General features: G+C 38.0%; 1 protein-coding gene across 1 annotated transcript in view; it reads left to right on the top strand.

The window, feature by feature from the left end:
• The window catches only part of LOC105878804 (uncharacterized), a 44,871-nt gene that overhangs the window by 9,124 nt on the left and 19,447 nt on the right, over positions 1–16,300 (top strand).

Here is a 16,300-nt window from a genome sequence, read left to right as displayed (position 1 = left end):
CGGTGGGAAGTCATGTACCAGAAAGTAGTGGGAAAATAGCTGCGGGACGCTTGCCCAATTGAATAGTTTAAAAATAAAACTACTGGTGCTTTAAGCGCTGCAGTTTTGAAGGGTCTTTGTGTCTGTGTGCTTTATTTTTCTGGGACTGCAGCCAATTCTTTGTGTCTGAGTTTTATGTCTGTCTCTTTATGTGTTCATCCCCTGTCCTGCAATCAGGCCACGACACCCCAAGGCTCAAATGATCTATTAAGTACATTGATGTCCTGCAGGTGTTTAACCACTGTTTTGCATGGCCTTAGACCTGTTAATGATTTAGTATCTTACTGTTACAAAGAGTAACTCAAAAAGGGAAGGGGCATAAGGAGGGGTGTCTGACCTCCCTTGTCCTCAGCTTTAAGGTGTTTCTGGGGTCCCCTTGGCCAAGAGGGGTCCATTCAGTCAGCTAGGACACTTAATATTTTTAGTTCACAGCCTCTTCTTCCCAGATAAAGTTGGCTCATATACATCAAAGATTTGTTGTTTAGTGTGGCCATGTTCATCAATGATCTTACCTACATCTTATGGATAACTTGCTTTCAACACGTGCTGCTTCACCTTGCACTTCTATGTTATGGAGATGGTTTCTTTCCTTAAACTGTATCAGCCAACCTCTGCTAGCTTCAAACTGTTTTTCTAAGCTTCCTTATCCTCCCAGCCTTCATAGAGTTGAAAAGAGGGCCTTGCCCTGGATTAGGTTTTGGATTAAGGGAATGTTATGGCTGATTTGATCTTCTATCCAGACCATGCAAACTTTCTTCATATCAACAATAATTTTTGCTTTCTTATTCATGTTGGAGTAGCTAGGTCTGGAGCCAAGAGACACACACACAAAACCTCATGTAGCAAAATGCTACACAAGCATATGGGTGGAGATGAAAAAGCGTCCACACCAAGGGAAAGGAAAGCCTTGGGTTTTATAGAGGGTTTTTCCAGTGGGGGTGAGTACCTGGGCTAGAAAAACCATTGTAATAAATTTTTTTTAAACAACCAGCCCCTAGGACTCCTGCCCCAGTCACATCCATCCATTACCTCCAGCATCATCCTTATCAGGAGAGACAGGAAGGGATAAACTTCATCCCTGGGGTGGTGAGGAGGGATGCTGGCTGCAGCCGTCTGTTAGATTTACAATGTCCAGGGACTCTCCAGACTCCTGTGGCTATTGTTTTACAAGCTTAAGTTTTCCATTAACCGCATTCCATCCTATACATACTTTTCAGGTTCCCACCTGGAACAAACCTAACAATTAGCGCTTTAAATTTTCAAGAACATTTCCATTGCATTCACAACTTGTCTGTTTGATGCAAGAGACTTTGATTTTGGCCTGTCTCAACTTTCAACATGCCTTCCTCATTAAGCTTAATTCCTAGCTATTGATTTAAAGTAAGATATGCTACAGTAAAAATATAGCATAATAAAAAAAAGTGAGTCATGCAACTCTTCCTCTCACTAGAGCTCTTAGAGGCCATTGTATGATTATTACTAGGCCCAATTTCAATATTACTATGTCTCAGGGAATAGGCAGGCCTGAGGAGAGGGGAAGGGATGGGGAAATGGCCAGTTGGTGGAGCAATGAGAACACAGCATTTACTGATTGAGTTTATCCTCTTTTTTTTTTTTTTTTTTTTGAGACAGAGTCTCCCTTTGTTGCCCGGGCTAGAGTGAGTGCCGTGGCGTCAGCCTAGCTCACAGCAACCTCAAACTCCTGGGCTCAAGCAATCCTTCTGCCTCAGCCTCCCAAGTAGCTGGGACTACAGGCATGCGCCACCATGCCCGGCTAATTTTTTCTATATATATTAGTTGGCCAATTAATTTCTTTCTATTTATAGTAGAGACGGGGTCTCGCACTTGCTCAGGCTGGTTTCGAACTCCTGACCTCGAGCAATCCGCCCGCCTCAGCCTCCCAGAGAGCTAGGATTACAGGCGTGAGCCACCGCGCCCGGCTTGAGTTTATCCTCTTATATGGTCGTGGTTTGTAATGTCCCAAAACAATTACAATAGTAACATCAGACATCACTGATCACAGTGATATGGTATCACTTTTATACCATAAAAGATACAATAATGAAGTTTGGAATATCGTGAGAATTACTAAAATGTTATACAGAGACACAAAGTAAGCACTTGCTTTTGGAAAATGGTGCTGGTAGTCTTGCTCTACAGTGGGTTGCCAGAAACCTTCAATTTGTAAAAACAAAAAAACATAATCTGTGAATTATATAAAAGCAAAGCACGGTAAAATGAGGTATGCCTGTACTTAATTCTACCTTTATTATTTCCAGAATTGGAGTGTTCTTAAACCACATTTCATATCTAGAGATATGCTGATGCTTCCTCTACCCTGATAGTTATTGGTATTTCAGGATGAGTTTGCCAAAGTATATCTGCTTTATAAGAAAGATGAAAAAATATTGAGTTTGAGGAGATAAGTAGATGTCAGGCATCCTGACTTTTTGATTAGTATTTGTTTTACTACTATTAAGTCAAAACTCATGTTTATTTTTCAAGTCAGGAACTTCATTCAATTTAGAAAAAATGTTGTTTTAGAAAATTTTGCCTTGAACACCCCTATCCTTTTTTCCTCAGTGCTTTCTGTGGATTGTGTGAGCCCCAGGGACTAATAATACAGGTTTTTCCAACTTAATGTCTGTAATTCATTCTTTAAAAAATCATAAATTCTATAGCAAATTAATAGGAGCCTATTTTCTATCTAAAATGGGAATCTTACACTGAATAACACACTCTGCATTAGTTTCTTAAAATATAAATAAAACACAATATAATGCCCACATGTACATAACAGACTCATGATGTAAAAATTTTGTTTATGATTCTGTGAGGCAGCATTTTGGTCTTGGTTCAGCTGGGCAACCCATGTTGGTGTTGCCCAGGATCATAAATGAAGCCTTAGTCCTGTACCTTGAGTGAGGCTGGCTCATTGAAGATGACTTCACACTCAAATCTGGTGCTTTGTCTAGGCCATGTGTATCCAAAAGGCACACCGTAGGCTTTACAAAATAACAGTGCTCCAAGTGGGCAAATAGTTTTCAAAACTATGTTTGTATCACATTTCATGATGTCCCATTGGCCAAACCACGTGAAATGGCAAAGCCCAGGGTCATTGTTGGAGGGAACTACTTTGAAGGTATGAATACAGGGAGGTGTGTCATTGGGAACCATTACTGGGAAAGTATACTACAATTAATATGCATTATGCACATTTTTTCCTATAAAATCGGGGCCAAAAATAGTTGCAAGATTCATACTTTCTATGAAGTTGACCTTTATACAAAACTACCTGTGTGGTAGTTCTGTATCAATAGGAAAACAGTTAATACTGCCTGAACAGTTTTCTATAACAAATTTCAATGATGGCATAAAATGTTTCTTCCCTTGAACTATAATTTATTTAAATCACCAAGTTTAAAAGTTTCAGTTATTTTTTTCCACAATAACATTAATTTTCACTACATCAGTAAAAGCCTAAGGATTCTTGTCTGATCTCATGGGTAAGAGACTATTCCCCCCACAGACAAGCTTTTTGTTGTTTGTTCTTTGTCCCCCCATTTCTCCCCTCAGCTAATGTGTAGAAAGCTTTGCAAAGAAGAATTTGGGAGTAATCCATGCCCTTTCTCTCATGACTCCCTCAAATCACCTTCTCCTCCAGCTATAATTCCAGAGTCCTCTACATGTTTCTAAGAGTAAAGAAAACGAATACATCTCTAGTGAGTTGTTTATATATTCCTCAGCTTATGTTACATTGTATTTTAGGTGCTTTATGAGGGTTTATTAATTAAAACGGAAAATTAAAAGTAAAAGCATCAGAGTAATTACATAAACAAGATAAAGTTAGCATGTTGACATAGGCAGGTTATATGATAGGGCCATCTGAGTTGAGTGCAAATGGTCTTTGGTCTTTCTGATACTGTGTCAAAAAGACACATTTGTACATGATTCAGATTGTCCCTAAGAGGAGAACATGGTAAATTCTGTGAGATACTGTGAAACACAGTCTTTATTGGTAACGTGTATGCTGTAGTTTACAATGTTTCACTACCAACCTTGAAATAAACACTGTGTTCTGCTGTGGTAATGGTTACCTAGTGCTAAAATACAGATCAATTACTAGAGTTTTTCTGGAGTTGCTAAAGTTGTTGGTCCCAGACAGGTTTCGGAAGAACCCATGTGATGAATGGGTAAAATCTGGAATGTTTGGTGGCTAGACTCTACTGGAGGTCCTTAGCTAACTCTCCATCCATTTCCCACAGCTCATCTGGATATGCACATTGTATATTCTGACAGATATTTACATTGCTCATTTGAACTATAACCCATTCAGTGTAGTTTCTTAGTTAAGTTCTTGCATGGTTCATCAGAAACTTAAAATATAGTCAGATCCAATGATTGCTCTCTAGTCTGCCTGACGTGAACCTTCTGATATATTTGAAAATACTGTTCATGATCTTCTCCTGGAAATTCTTTCCTGTTAGTTTCTATCTTGACCTTGCTGACAGTTTCTTCTTTTTCTCCAAATTCTACTTTCTTTTTAACACAGCTCATTCATGTCTTCCATCCTGTTCCCTTTGTCCCGCTCTGCAGTTCTCCTTGACTGATTCAGACCTCTGTGGTGTGCACTCCTACTTCCCTCTGACTTGTGCTTCTTCCCGACTTTAACGCCCTGTTGAATGCTTCTCTTGAGCTATCCAAGGGGCAAGAAAAGCTCAACAAGTCCAAAATGAAAACCACATCCTCTCTTCTTCCCTTGTGTGTGGTATTATTACCAACTAGCCTTGACCCTAATCACCAAAAGAGATTCTTTTCTGGACTCCTCCCTCTCTCAGTTCAAATTTTCTCTGGTGTCAAATCCTGCTACTTTTTTGTCTCTTTGTTTTTAAATTTTAATTTTATGCCTATATGGAGCATATTTACAAGGGAGGAATTGATGCTCAAAGACCTTCTCTTTTACATTAGAAATGTCACTGTTGGCAAAACCTGAAAGGTGTATTTGCTCAATGATGACGTTTGATCCTAACCTGTGCTAATTCAGCAGGTCTAGTGACATCTGTAGGAGTGCATGGAAAAAATCATTCAGGAGTTAGTGGGATACATAGAAATGAGTCAACAGAAAGATACACAAGGAATAAAAATGGGGAGCACATGGCACTGGGAACTCAACAGTAAATAACATACAGGGCCTGCCCACACTGAGGTCTCAGTCCAGCAGGAGAGACAACCTTGGGTGCAAATGACTCCAGGACAAGGCAGCAGATGATAAAGATTATAAAACATTCCAAGTAGAGTGACACAACGGTCAGAGGAGGGAGACAGAGTTGTCCCGATAAGGAGAGGTAGGGCTTTGAACGAAGTGAGTCGGATTTGGCAGTGTAATGGGAGCACATTTCAGGAGCAGAGTATGGTGGCAGCAAAGGGGCAAGGAGGAGGGTGAGGCTGCCTAGGCATCCGTGGGCACTAGGCTTGGAGTTGATAAGCTTTCAGGGCTTCCTCCAGTATGGGGCCTCTGGCGTGACAGCTACCGGTTGGCCTTGCTTGATGGATCTCGGTACAGAGCTGGGCATTTCTCTGCCCTCCAAATACTTCCCTCCCCCCCCCTTTTTTTGAGACAGTATGGCTCTGTTGCCTGGGTATTAGAGTGCCGTGGTGTCAGCCTAGCTCACAGCAACCTCAAACTCTTGGGCTAAAGCCATCTTACTGCCTCAGCCTCCTGAGTAGCTGGAACAACAGGCATGCACCACCATGCCCAGCTAATTATTTCTATAAATATATTTTTAATTTTCCAGATAATTTCTATTTTTAGTAGAGATGGGGTCTTGCTCTTTCTAAGACTGGTCTCAAACTTCTGACCTTGAGCGATCCACCCACCTTTGGCCTCCCAGAGTGCTAGGATTATAGGCGTGAGCCACCACACCTGGCCCAATTACCTTCTTTTTAAAAATAGAATGGGGAGGGATTATAAAATTTTAGATGCTTTTTGAAAAATTTTGGAAAACCCTGGAAATTATAAAGGAGAAAATAAAACGAATCTATGCTCCCCCCTCCAAAAAGCACAGATTTTAATATCATATACCTTTGTTTATATATATTTGTGCCAGTGATTCTACTGTAGTATGTGCAAATACAGAATTGTTTCTAGCTGAAAAATAGCATCATTTTCAAACTCTAAAAGAGTGTATTCTCTTATTTCAGTTGATCACTTAAAAATTACTAGGGAAAAATGGATGTGTTCATCATTCTTAACGGTGATTATAGACTAGAACTGTGATTATGGAGAAATGCAGTTAATAGTTGGTTAAAAGTAAACTTTTATTGTGATAAAATATAACCTAAAGTTTGGTGTTTTAATCATTTTTTAAATTTAGTATTGTTTTTTTAAATTTTTACTTATTCGTATTTAATCTCTTTACCCTTTACCCCTGCAGAAATGTGAAGTTTAATCATCTTAAGTGTAGAGTTCAGTGACATTAAGTATAGTCACATTAATTTGCAACAATCATGAGAATAGAAGAGTGGTTGCCAGGGTCCAGGACAAAGGGGACTAGGGACTTAAAGTCTAATGCACGCAGGCTTTCATCTGGGAAAGGTGTAAACATTTTGTTCAATCCAAAACCTGCCATGATATTTCAGATTTTTCTAGAGAGAATGAACAAGGAGTTGGCTACAGGTAGGTGACTAAGAATGAAAACAGTGGACTATGAACTGCTCCCATTAAAATAAAGATATGATAATATGAGTGAAAAATTCCCCAAGATTGCAATTTCTGGAAAAGGAAGATCATTCAAATTTTAAATCCACAGACATCATTCTATTATTATCCAATACTTAACATGCACACTCAAAGGCTGTGCTTTGATAATAAATACTGTTATTGCTTTGCCTCGTCTAACTAATTTAATATTTACCGCATTTTGGGTTAGGACCTAGTAACATTTTCCTTTTACAAGGAAAGACAAACAATGCTAACTGCCCAATTTAACCCTCTTGTCCATGCATATTACATCATTCTTTTATAAATTAAGTGATCAGAATGTTTCATTTATACCCTATAAATGCTCTCAAACTCTCCAAACAAAAATAATTTAGCACATTAAAAAAAAACAACTCCCCAACTTCTCATCAAAACCTAAAATGTACTGTGGAAATGACATGAGGGGGAAGAGCAGGAAAGCTGTTCGCCATGACACAGGAAAGGGGACTGAGGTGCATGTGTCGCAGAAGATGGACATAAAGAGATACCACATATCTGGAGATAGTGTATCCAAACTCTGAATTATTTGAAAAAGTTTATTCTGAGCCAAATTTGAGGACCATGACCAAGAGCCACCCTCAAGAAGCCTTGAACAAGTGGGCTGGACACACTGTGGCAGGCTCAGTTTGGTTTTAGACATTTCAGGGAGGCAGGGGTTACAGGTAAAGTCATAAATCAATACGTGGGAGGCACACATTGGTTTGGGCCCAAAAGGTGGGCCATGTTGAAGCGGGGGCTTACAGGTTACAGGTGGGTTTCTGGCTTGTAATTGGTTAAAGACGTGAAGCTTTGTCTAAAGGCTTGGAATGTTTCAACATAAAGAACTGTTATCAGAGATGAGCCATGGGCCATAGATTTGTTGTGTAAATTGAGGACCTGCAGTTTTGTCTTGCATACCCTTAGGCCTGTTAATGGGTTACAAAGGACAGCTTCAAGAGGAGGGGGGAGGGCATGATGAGGCATGTCTGACCTCCCTCCTCCTGGCAGACAATTTAGTTTTAGCATATTCCCTTGGCTACAAGGGGGTCCATTCAGTAGGCCAGTGGGGAGGGGGGGGTCTTAAAATTTTATTTTAGTTCACAATACTTAGGAAATGAAAAAAGCAGAATTTCTCTTTCTAAGTTCACAGGGTCAACTGTGCAGCCTAGGAACAGGTGTTGTCTTTTCACATGAAGAATCGGTGCCATTTCTATGTATGGGTATTTTATCTCTCTTATGTGAAGCCACAAATTCACTCCAACAGAAATACTGCTAATTATGCTGTATCTGTTACAAACCTAGTGCTGTACTGCGTTTGTCCGCTTTATATAAATATCAACCCATGATTTATGAAGCCTACCAGTTTCACCTAAACAAATTGGCCCAATAAAGTCAACCAATTGACTTATGCCAATTATAAAAAGTAAAATAAGAAAAAATAGCTCTAATATGATTATCCAAATGAGAAGAAAATAATGCATTCTACAAATTAACTTGATATACAATGGAAATTACTCATGTCTTCAAATTATTTTGTGAGATTTAAGTTTCATAAAAAACATTCTTACAACCTCTGAAGTAATATAAAGAATACTTCATGAATATTGAAAGAAAATTATTAGTTCTAGATGAGTAAGAGACCATTAAAACCAGAGGATTTTTATGAGGATATTTTGAATGAGAAGCCATAAAATTTTAGAGAATTTCAATACAAAGCAGAGAAAATACAATTACTTAAATGAATCTGAGGTTTCTCCTTTGCTAGTCAATTATGAACACTTTTGAAATTATGTTTTCTTCCAGTATATTTCTTTTCTTCTCAAAACAGGTACACACCCACTTAAACAGAATTACATTCTCCATAAGAGTGACATACTTCTACATTTGACCCCATGGAAATAAAAAATAAAAGTACATATGTGTTTTGCAGTCCAGAGGGGTCACATGTTCAAAGAAAAATGTGAGAGAAAATTTTGTAGTCATTCAGAACTCAAGAAATATATGGATTTTGATTCTTATATAATCTTCATTATCATTATCATAATGTAGATACCTAAACATTAAAAATATACACTATGGAAACTGTATTCATCTAATACTTGAAGTTTAAAGCAAATTGGAATAAAAGTCACTAAAGATGTTATTCCACTATGTTACCCAATAGTATACTGTGATCACCTTTTTTTTTTTTACCTACAGCCTTGAATAAGATGGGATGGGTTAATGTTGGTGGCAGTTTAACACTTCATTCTGTGCATAACACATTAAATACAATTTGGTTTTATTAAAACCAATTAAGTCCACACATACCCTTAAAAAGCATTTCAAAACCCACTGTATTTTATTATTTAACATGCAATTGGCAAAATAATTTACTTTTAAAATACAAAACGTTTCTCACTATAATGGAGATTACTATAAACACCTACCTGTGATATCACTTACAGTACTCTTGTAAGTCAATAACAAATAGGCTCTTCACTTAGGTATTCTTCATACATCTTACATTTCAGTGTCCTTAGTACTCACTGGAAGAGTATAAGAATGATACCCACCTAATTTACACGGAATCTTCCTAGTTTTGATGAAGAAACAACTGGCCACATACTTTCATAGAACCTCTAAGAATAAAGGCATAGCATAAAGTAATCTGACAGCTGAATTACATTGATATTAATTTTCAAAAGTATAATTTTGAATGCAAAAAGTATGCTTTGAATGTAATTATAACTTGCCATAAAATCAATCCTGTTCCTTTTAAACATACATGCACATAAATCATTTAACCATTTTAACCTTGGACTATTCACTATAATCGACACTTGATTTTAGAGTAATGTCTGAAAGTATTAGTGCCTTAGTTAATCTTTCGACTGTGAATCCTATGTTTATTTAAAGTTGATCTTTTATTAAATGTTTCATAAGACTATGATACCTGCAAATTATCTTCTATAAACTCTGGTGTCCTCTAAGCTTTTTATTTTTAAAACGAATGTTTTTCTTCATTTATTACATTTGTAGAGTTTCTAATCTAAATTCTCTAAACTTAAAAAGGTTTGAGCAATTAGTGAAAGGTTTCATTCCAGTATAATTTATACTATGCACAATAAGGTCTTTCAGAGAAGTATTAGACCTCTCATTATAGTTGCAATGTTTTTTCTCAGTATAAATACCCAGGTGCATGCTAAGATTTATTTTCTAGAAGGTATTTTGATAGTTGTTACATTTATGCCGCTGTTCAGTATGACTCTCTGAGATCAAGTAATATCTGACGAAGTACCAAAGGCTTTCCTACTTTTCTTATATTTGTAGGATTTTGCTTAGGTATGACATTTCTCACGTACAGCAAAGTAAGAGCACTGCACAAAAGCTTTGCCACATTCTTCAAATTGGTATAGTTTCTCTCTGGTAAGAATTCTCGTGTTTATAAAGGTTTCAGAACTGGCTATAGGCTTTGCCACATTATTCAAATTGGTAAGGCTCCATTTCAGTATGCATTATCTTGTGTTTAAGAAAGTAAAAGGACTGATTAAAAGCTTTCCCACCTTTTCACATTTTTATGATTTCTCTTTAATATGAACTCTCTTATGTTTAGTAAGGTGTGAAGAACAATTAAAAGCTTTCCCACACTCATTACACTTGTAGGGTTTCTCTCCAGTATGAATTCTCGTACGTCTATGAAGGTTTGAGCTACTGTTAAAAGTCTTACCACATTCTTCACATTGGTAGGGTTTCTCTCCAGTATGAATTCGCTTGTGCATAGCAAGGGGCGAATGGCAATTAAAAGCTTTGCCACATTCTTTACATTTGTAGGGTTTCACTCCAGTATGAATTATCTTATGTATATGAAAGCCTGAAAAAGAGCTAAAAGTTTTGCCACATTCTTCACATTTGTAGAATTTTTTTCCAGTATGAATTCTCTTATGTTTACGAAGGCCTGAGGAAGAGCTAAAAGATTTGCCACATTCTTGACATATGCATGGTTTCTCTCCAGTATGAGTTCTCTTATGCTGAGTAAGCGGTGAGTTTGAATTAAAGGCTTTGCCACATTCATCATATTTGTAGGGTTTCTCTCCATTATGAATTCTCTTATGTTCATGAATGTGTGGGCACTGCTTGAAGCCTCCCCCACATTCATTAAATTTAAAAGGCCCATCAACAGATGAATAAAAGTGTTATATAAATATAATATTATTCAACCTTTGAAAGGAATAAAAATCAAGTTATTCATGATAACATGGATGTAAATAAACTACATAAAATAAGCCAAACATGAAAGAAGTATCTATGATCCCACTTACATCAGGAGACTAACAGACAAAGTTCCAAAAACCTGGAGTCAAAGGCTGGATACAAGAAACTGAGAAAATAGGGAATCGGGGATGTTGCTCAAAAGATACAAAGTTTAAGATATAAATCCTAGATATCTACTCTGCAGCATATTGAATACAGTTAACAATACTCTATTATATACATAAAATTTGTTAATAGGGTAGATCTTAAGTGAAATGGTCTTTTGACAAAAAGAAGGATAAAGAAGAAAATCATCAGAAGTGATATCAGGTTATACATGTGAAGTACAAATAGAACAAAACCAATAACACTAATTTGGTGTTTGAAAAGAAGAATAAAACTCACAAACCCATAGATAGATTAACTAAGAAAAAAAGAAAGAAGACTCAAACACTAAAATTATAAATGATAAAGGTGTCACTGCATTTGATGCTATACAAATAAACAGAATTATAAAGAATATGAATTGTATACTCAAAATTGACAAAAGTGGATTAAACTGATAAATTACTTGAAACAAGCTACCACACTGAATCTTGAAAAACTAAAAATTTAAACAGAACTTGAGTTTGAATTCATAATCCAAAATGTCCCCCAAAAAGAAAATTCTGAGTTCAGATGACCTCACTGAAGAATTCTACAGTGCTCCTCAAGAGAAACTAACATCAACGTTCCTCAAATTATTGCAAAGAATTGAAGTGGCAACACTTCCTAACTCATTCTTTCAGGTGAGCATTACCCTGATATCAAAGATGAATAGCTTTCATAACAAAAATACTCAACCAACTAGGAATATATGGAAACAACTTCAACCTAATAAAGTTCATTTATCAGAAGTTCACAACTAACATCATACACACTGGAAACTGAAGGAAAAGCTGTTGCAAAAATATGATTGAGGAATTAATGAGATATGGTTCATAAGACCATCATTTTATTGTATAACCCTATATTACTATATTAAAGACAGAAACAGGAGCTTGCAGGGTTTTACCCTAAAGGAATGTATGGACTCAATGGTTCACTTATTAGAGGCTGCTATCATGGGAGAGCTCTCAAATCTCCCGTAGGGATGTTTTCTAGGAAGGTTTCCTGGTATCTCAAAAGCTGTGAGCTTCCCTGTGTCTTGACAGACAAGACAAGGCAAATATGGCCCACAGAATGTGAGCTGGAGACAATGAGAGCACTTTGCCCATAGATACGCCTGAATGGTTATAAACAACCTGTTATTAGAGATGGGTTTCCTGATCTCTTCTGTTTCTACCTTTAAGTCCAAAATAACTAATCAAAGAAATACAGAGTCACCATACCTCTTTCTTATACCTTTGTTAATTGACAACTACCTCTTAGAAGTTGGAAGTTAGTCCCTGAAAGACTTTGTGCCTGTTTGTTCACCTAAATAGATCAGAAGCCCCTTGAGAAGACTTTTGACCCCAACACACTACCTATATCCCCTAGCAACTGCATTCCCTGATATGCAAATTTGTTACGCTGACAACTGGTGATTGATGTCTGTGATTATAAAAACCTGTATGAATCTAACCATATTGCTGATGTTCATAAATATACGCCAGTCTCCTGAGTACCCCTGCTGTGTGATCTTTTATATATATATGAAACTAAAAACTATACCTTAGTCTCTGTGTATTCTTTTATTTCTCTGTATCTCCTATCAATTTCCTTATCCTCTGTGGCGACCCCTATTAGGGACTTGGCTCCGTGGGGAGAAGTAGCTAATCTCCTCTCGGGCCTGCCTCAACTACTCCCCTGCAAAAAGCCATGGGGATTCCATAGCAGAGCACTGTGCTATTTGCCTGTCAGAACATGAAAAATTGAAAGGGTTTCTCACCATCTCAGAGATCTGCTAAGATTTCTGGGTGAATGTGCAAAGTGCCACTTATCCTCCTGCCTCTGCCACTAAGAAAATATGTGAGGAGAGAAATGAACTAAAGAAAGATGTTCAATTTTGAAAAACCGTTTTAAAAAAATATAAAGGCCAGGATTTCATGAATTTGATATCACAGTTTCTCATCCCCAATTGTTCCCATAAAAACCTTTACAAAGTAAGAAATGAACTAGCCCCAAGGATCAAGCCCAATCTTTTTATAAACAGAAAATAACAAGAGATTTTCAGTGTTCTTAGGGAAGTTGGGTTTGCCTCACAGATAGTCCCCATTCAATAATAAGGCTTCTAAGACTGTTGTTGTCCCATAGTAGCCTTGGACGGAAGGGAAAGCCACAAAACAAATGACCTGTCTGAATGAATGTGTAGAGTGGACTTTATCTAATGGATTTTGGGGTACACCAAAAGCCTATGGTTTTTAAAGATGTGATTACACTGAATCACCTCCTGTACTCAAAAGCTAACGTCAAAAAAATATGAGAGGCCACTGAATCCATAAATTACTATCAGAAGAAAACAAGTGGAGAATGTTGGTCAACTGGAAGCTTGGTAATTTTTTTTAATGAAAGAGAACATCCACTCAGAGAATGGTGAGAGCTCAAAGGGCAGAATGAAGTGGCATGAGGTAAACGTCCAGGGGACCAGGACTGGGCAGTAATCAAAGAATGGAAGCACGTGCCCAAGGGGAGTAGCCAACTGCTTAGACCCATGCCTGCAGGGTGCCTCCGACTTCCCACCTTCCCTGTCTAGGGCAGTGCTGGCGAGTGCATGACAGTCCCCTCACACCATGATGGGTATGTGTGGAGGGGCAGGTGACAGCCCACCAGGACTCGAAGTGGTTGGACTTTCAGCGGCACAGTAGGGAAAGATTTCTGGGCTGATGAAGAAGGGCAAAGTAAAATTTGTGTGTAAGACAAAAAGAAAAAGTGGGTAGCCAGAAGGCAAACTGTGGTTTATTAAAGACTCACACAAATCTTACCACTGCCTTTTTGTGAGCTGGAGTCTAACGCCCCCCCCCCCCCCAGTCATGGATGGTCTTAGTGATGGGCCTGACTAAGACCACGTGGTGGAAAAGATGTTTTGGGCCTTCTGAGGGCAGACCATAAGAAGCCTTGCAGCTTCTGCCTGGGCCTCTTGCAAAGATGCTCTGAGACAAGCTGCATAAACCATACGTAAACAAGAAATGTGTAGGTTTCTATGATTAGGTTCAAAACACAGAAGTAACAAATATTTTACATTATATGCTAGTTCACAAACTGTAATTGTGAATATTAACTATTCAGATAACTATATTTTTACTTTTTGCTCTTATCTGACTACAGCATAAACTACAGAGAAGCAGTAGAGAAGTAGAACATGAGAAGTCTTTTTGAACTACAAACACAAAATTGTACATTAAACAAAAACTACACATAAAATGACTGATATAAATTTAAAATAAGTATAAGGTACTCAGTGTAAAAACTCTCTTTTATTTTGTGTGTATCTTCTTCTGGACCTTGTTCAAACCTGCCCCACTAACTCCTGAATGCTTTCTCTCCATAGGCATGAAAGGATGTCACCACATGTGTTGGACAGACCCACAGTTCTCAGGGGATTGAACCTCATCAATAAGCACATACATCCTTCAGGATTTGCCAGGAATGACATTTCCAATGTAGCAAACAAAGTTATTCTGTTTGTGAGCACTAACAGCTTGTCCACCAGAACTGCCACTGCATGCTGATGTTACAAACATGCCTGAATTTTTCTTAGGGTATCAAAAATACCAAGGACAAATCTAGAGTTAAGGTAGATCATTCGAAGGTCTTACCTGCCTATATTAACACACAAATTTTAAATTACATACATTTCCCTGAAGCCAAGTTTTACTAATTTCTAACTCTTCCACCCTAGTTCATAGACCCCATGAAGCTCATAAAATATAATATAAAACAAAGTGAAGAATAAAGAAACAAACAACTCACCAGAGGTTTGTCCATGTTTGGCTGCTTTAGGAAACACACAGAGGATTCTGGAAGCAACCCTGAGAGAGAAGGCAAACGGAAGGAAGCCATGAGAGAACTGGCATGGCTTGGTCCTAGGGTCTCCTGATAAAAATGCTCTACACGTTAGCTGGGATAGACCAACAACATAAAAGCCTTCATGTAGGTGAAGAGACTTACACAAGAAAAGACAAGAAAGGTCCCACTGAAGATGTCCCAGCAAGTACATTTATTAAGATTAGACATACATTTTATTTTTGAGTTCATGAAAATATTAGCAATTGATTTAGCAACAATTAATGTTCTTGCAAGAAATAATTTAATAATTTATACCAAAGAATTAAACATTATGTCTTCACTAGAATTAAGGTTATAGAAATGCACTTGGGCCATATCAAGTATTTTCCTATTACTAGGGAGATACCATGCAGGACTGCTTATGTTTCTGCTATCATACCTCTTGCTTTTATATACCTACATTTCAAAGTATGCATGTCACAGCTAAACATTTTTTACCCACGATTATACTGAAAAAAATATATAATGTGATTTTCCTACTGTACACTGTTCTAGTAATGGCTCCAAATCTGACAATAACTCAGTCTTTGCTGTTAGACTTGCTTGTGCCAACAGGACATCAGCAAAGGTGATGCAAACACAGGTTGAAAAGTACTTACCCGCTGATGTTTGTCTTCTTGGACACAGTCATATTGTGAAGAAGCCTAGGGCTAATACCTGAAGGCAAAGGACCCATCCATGGTTCAGCAGGAACCCCAAAACATCTAAGTGTGGCAATCCTAAACCAACCAGCCTCAGTCAAAACACCAGGTGACTAAAGCCTCATATGTGACCCCAAACACCACCACATAGGAATTTCCCAACTGAGGTCAGCCCAAATGCTAATTCATAAAAATAGGGTCAATAGGCCAGGCGCGGTGGCTCACGACTGTAATCATAGCACTCTGGGAGGCCGAGGTGGGCGGGTTGATCGAGGTCAGGAGATGGAAACCAGCCTGAGCAAGAGCGAGACCCCCTCTCTACTATAAATAGAAAGAAATGAATTGGCCAACTAATATGTATAGAATAAATTAGCCGGGCATGGTGGTGCATGCCTGTAGTCCCAGGTACTCGGGAGGCTGAGGCAGGAGGATTGCTTGAGCCCAGGAGTTTGAGGTTGCTGTGAGCTAGGCTGACACCACGGCACTCACTCTAGCCTGGATAACAAAGTGAGACTCTGTCTCAAAAAAAAAAAAAAAAAGAATAGCGTCAATAAAAGGGTTCTTCCTGTGAACCTATAAATTTCTGTTGATCCATTAGGGTGGACAGAAATCAATATATCTA

Source organism: Microcebus murinus, chromosome 13 (assembly GCF_040939455.1).
Source record: "Microcebus murinus isolate Inina chromosome 13, M.murinus_Inina_mat1.0, whole genome shotgun sequence".
Lineage (NCBI taxonomy): Eukaryota > Metazoa > Chordata > Mammalia > Primates > Cheirogaleidae > Microcebus > Microcebus murinus.
The sequence above is the reverse complement of the archived record's forward strand: the minus strand, read 5'-3'. Positions and strand labels throughout refer to the sequence as shown.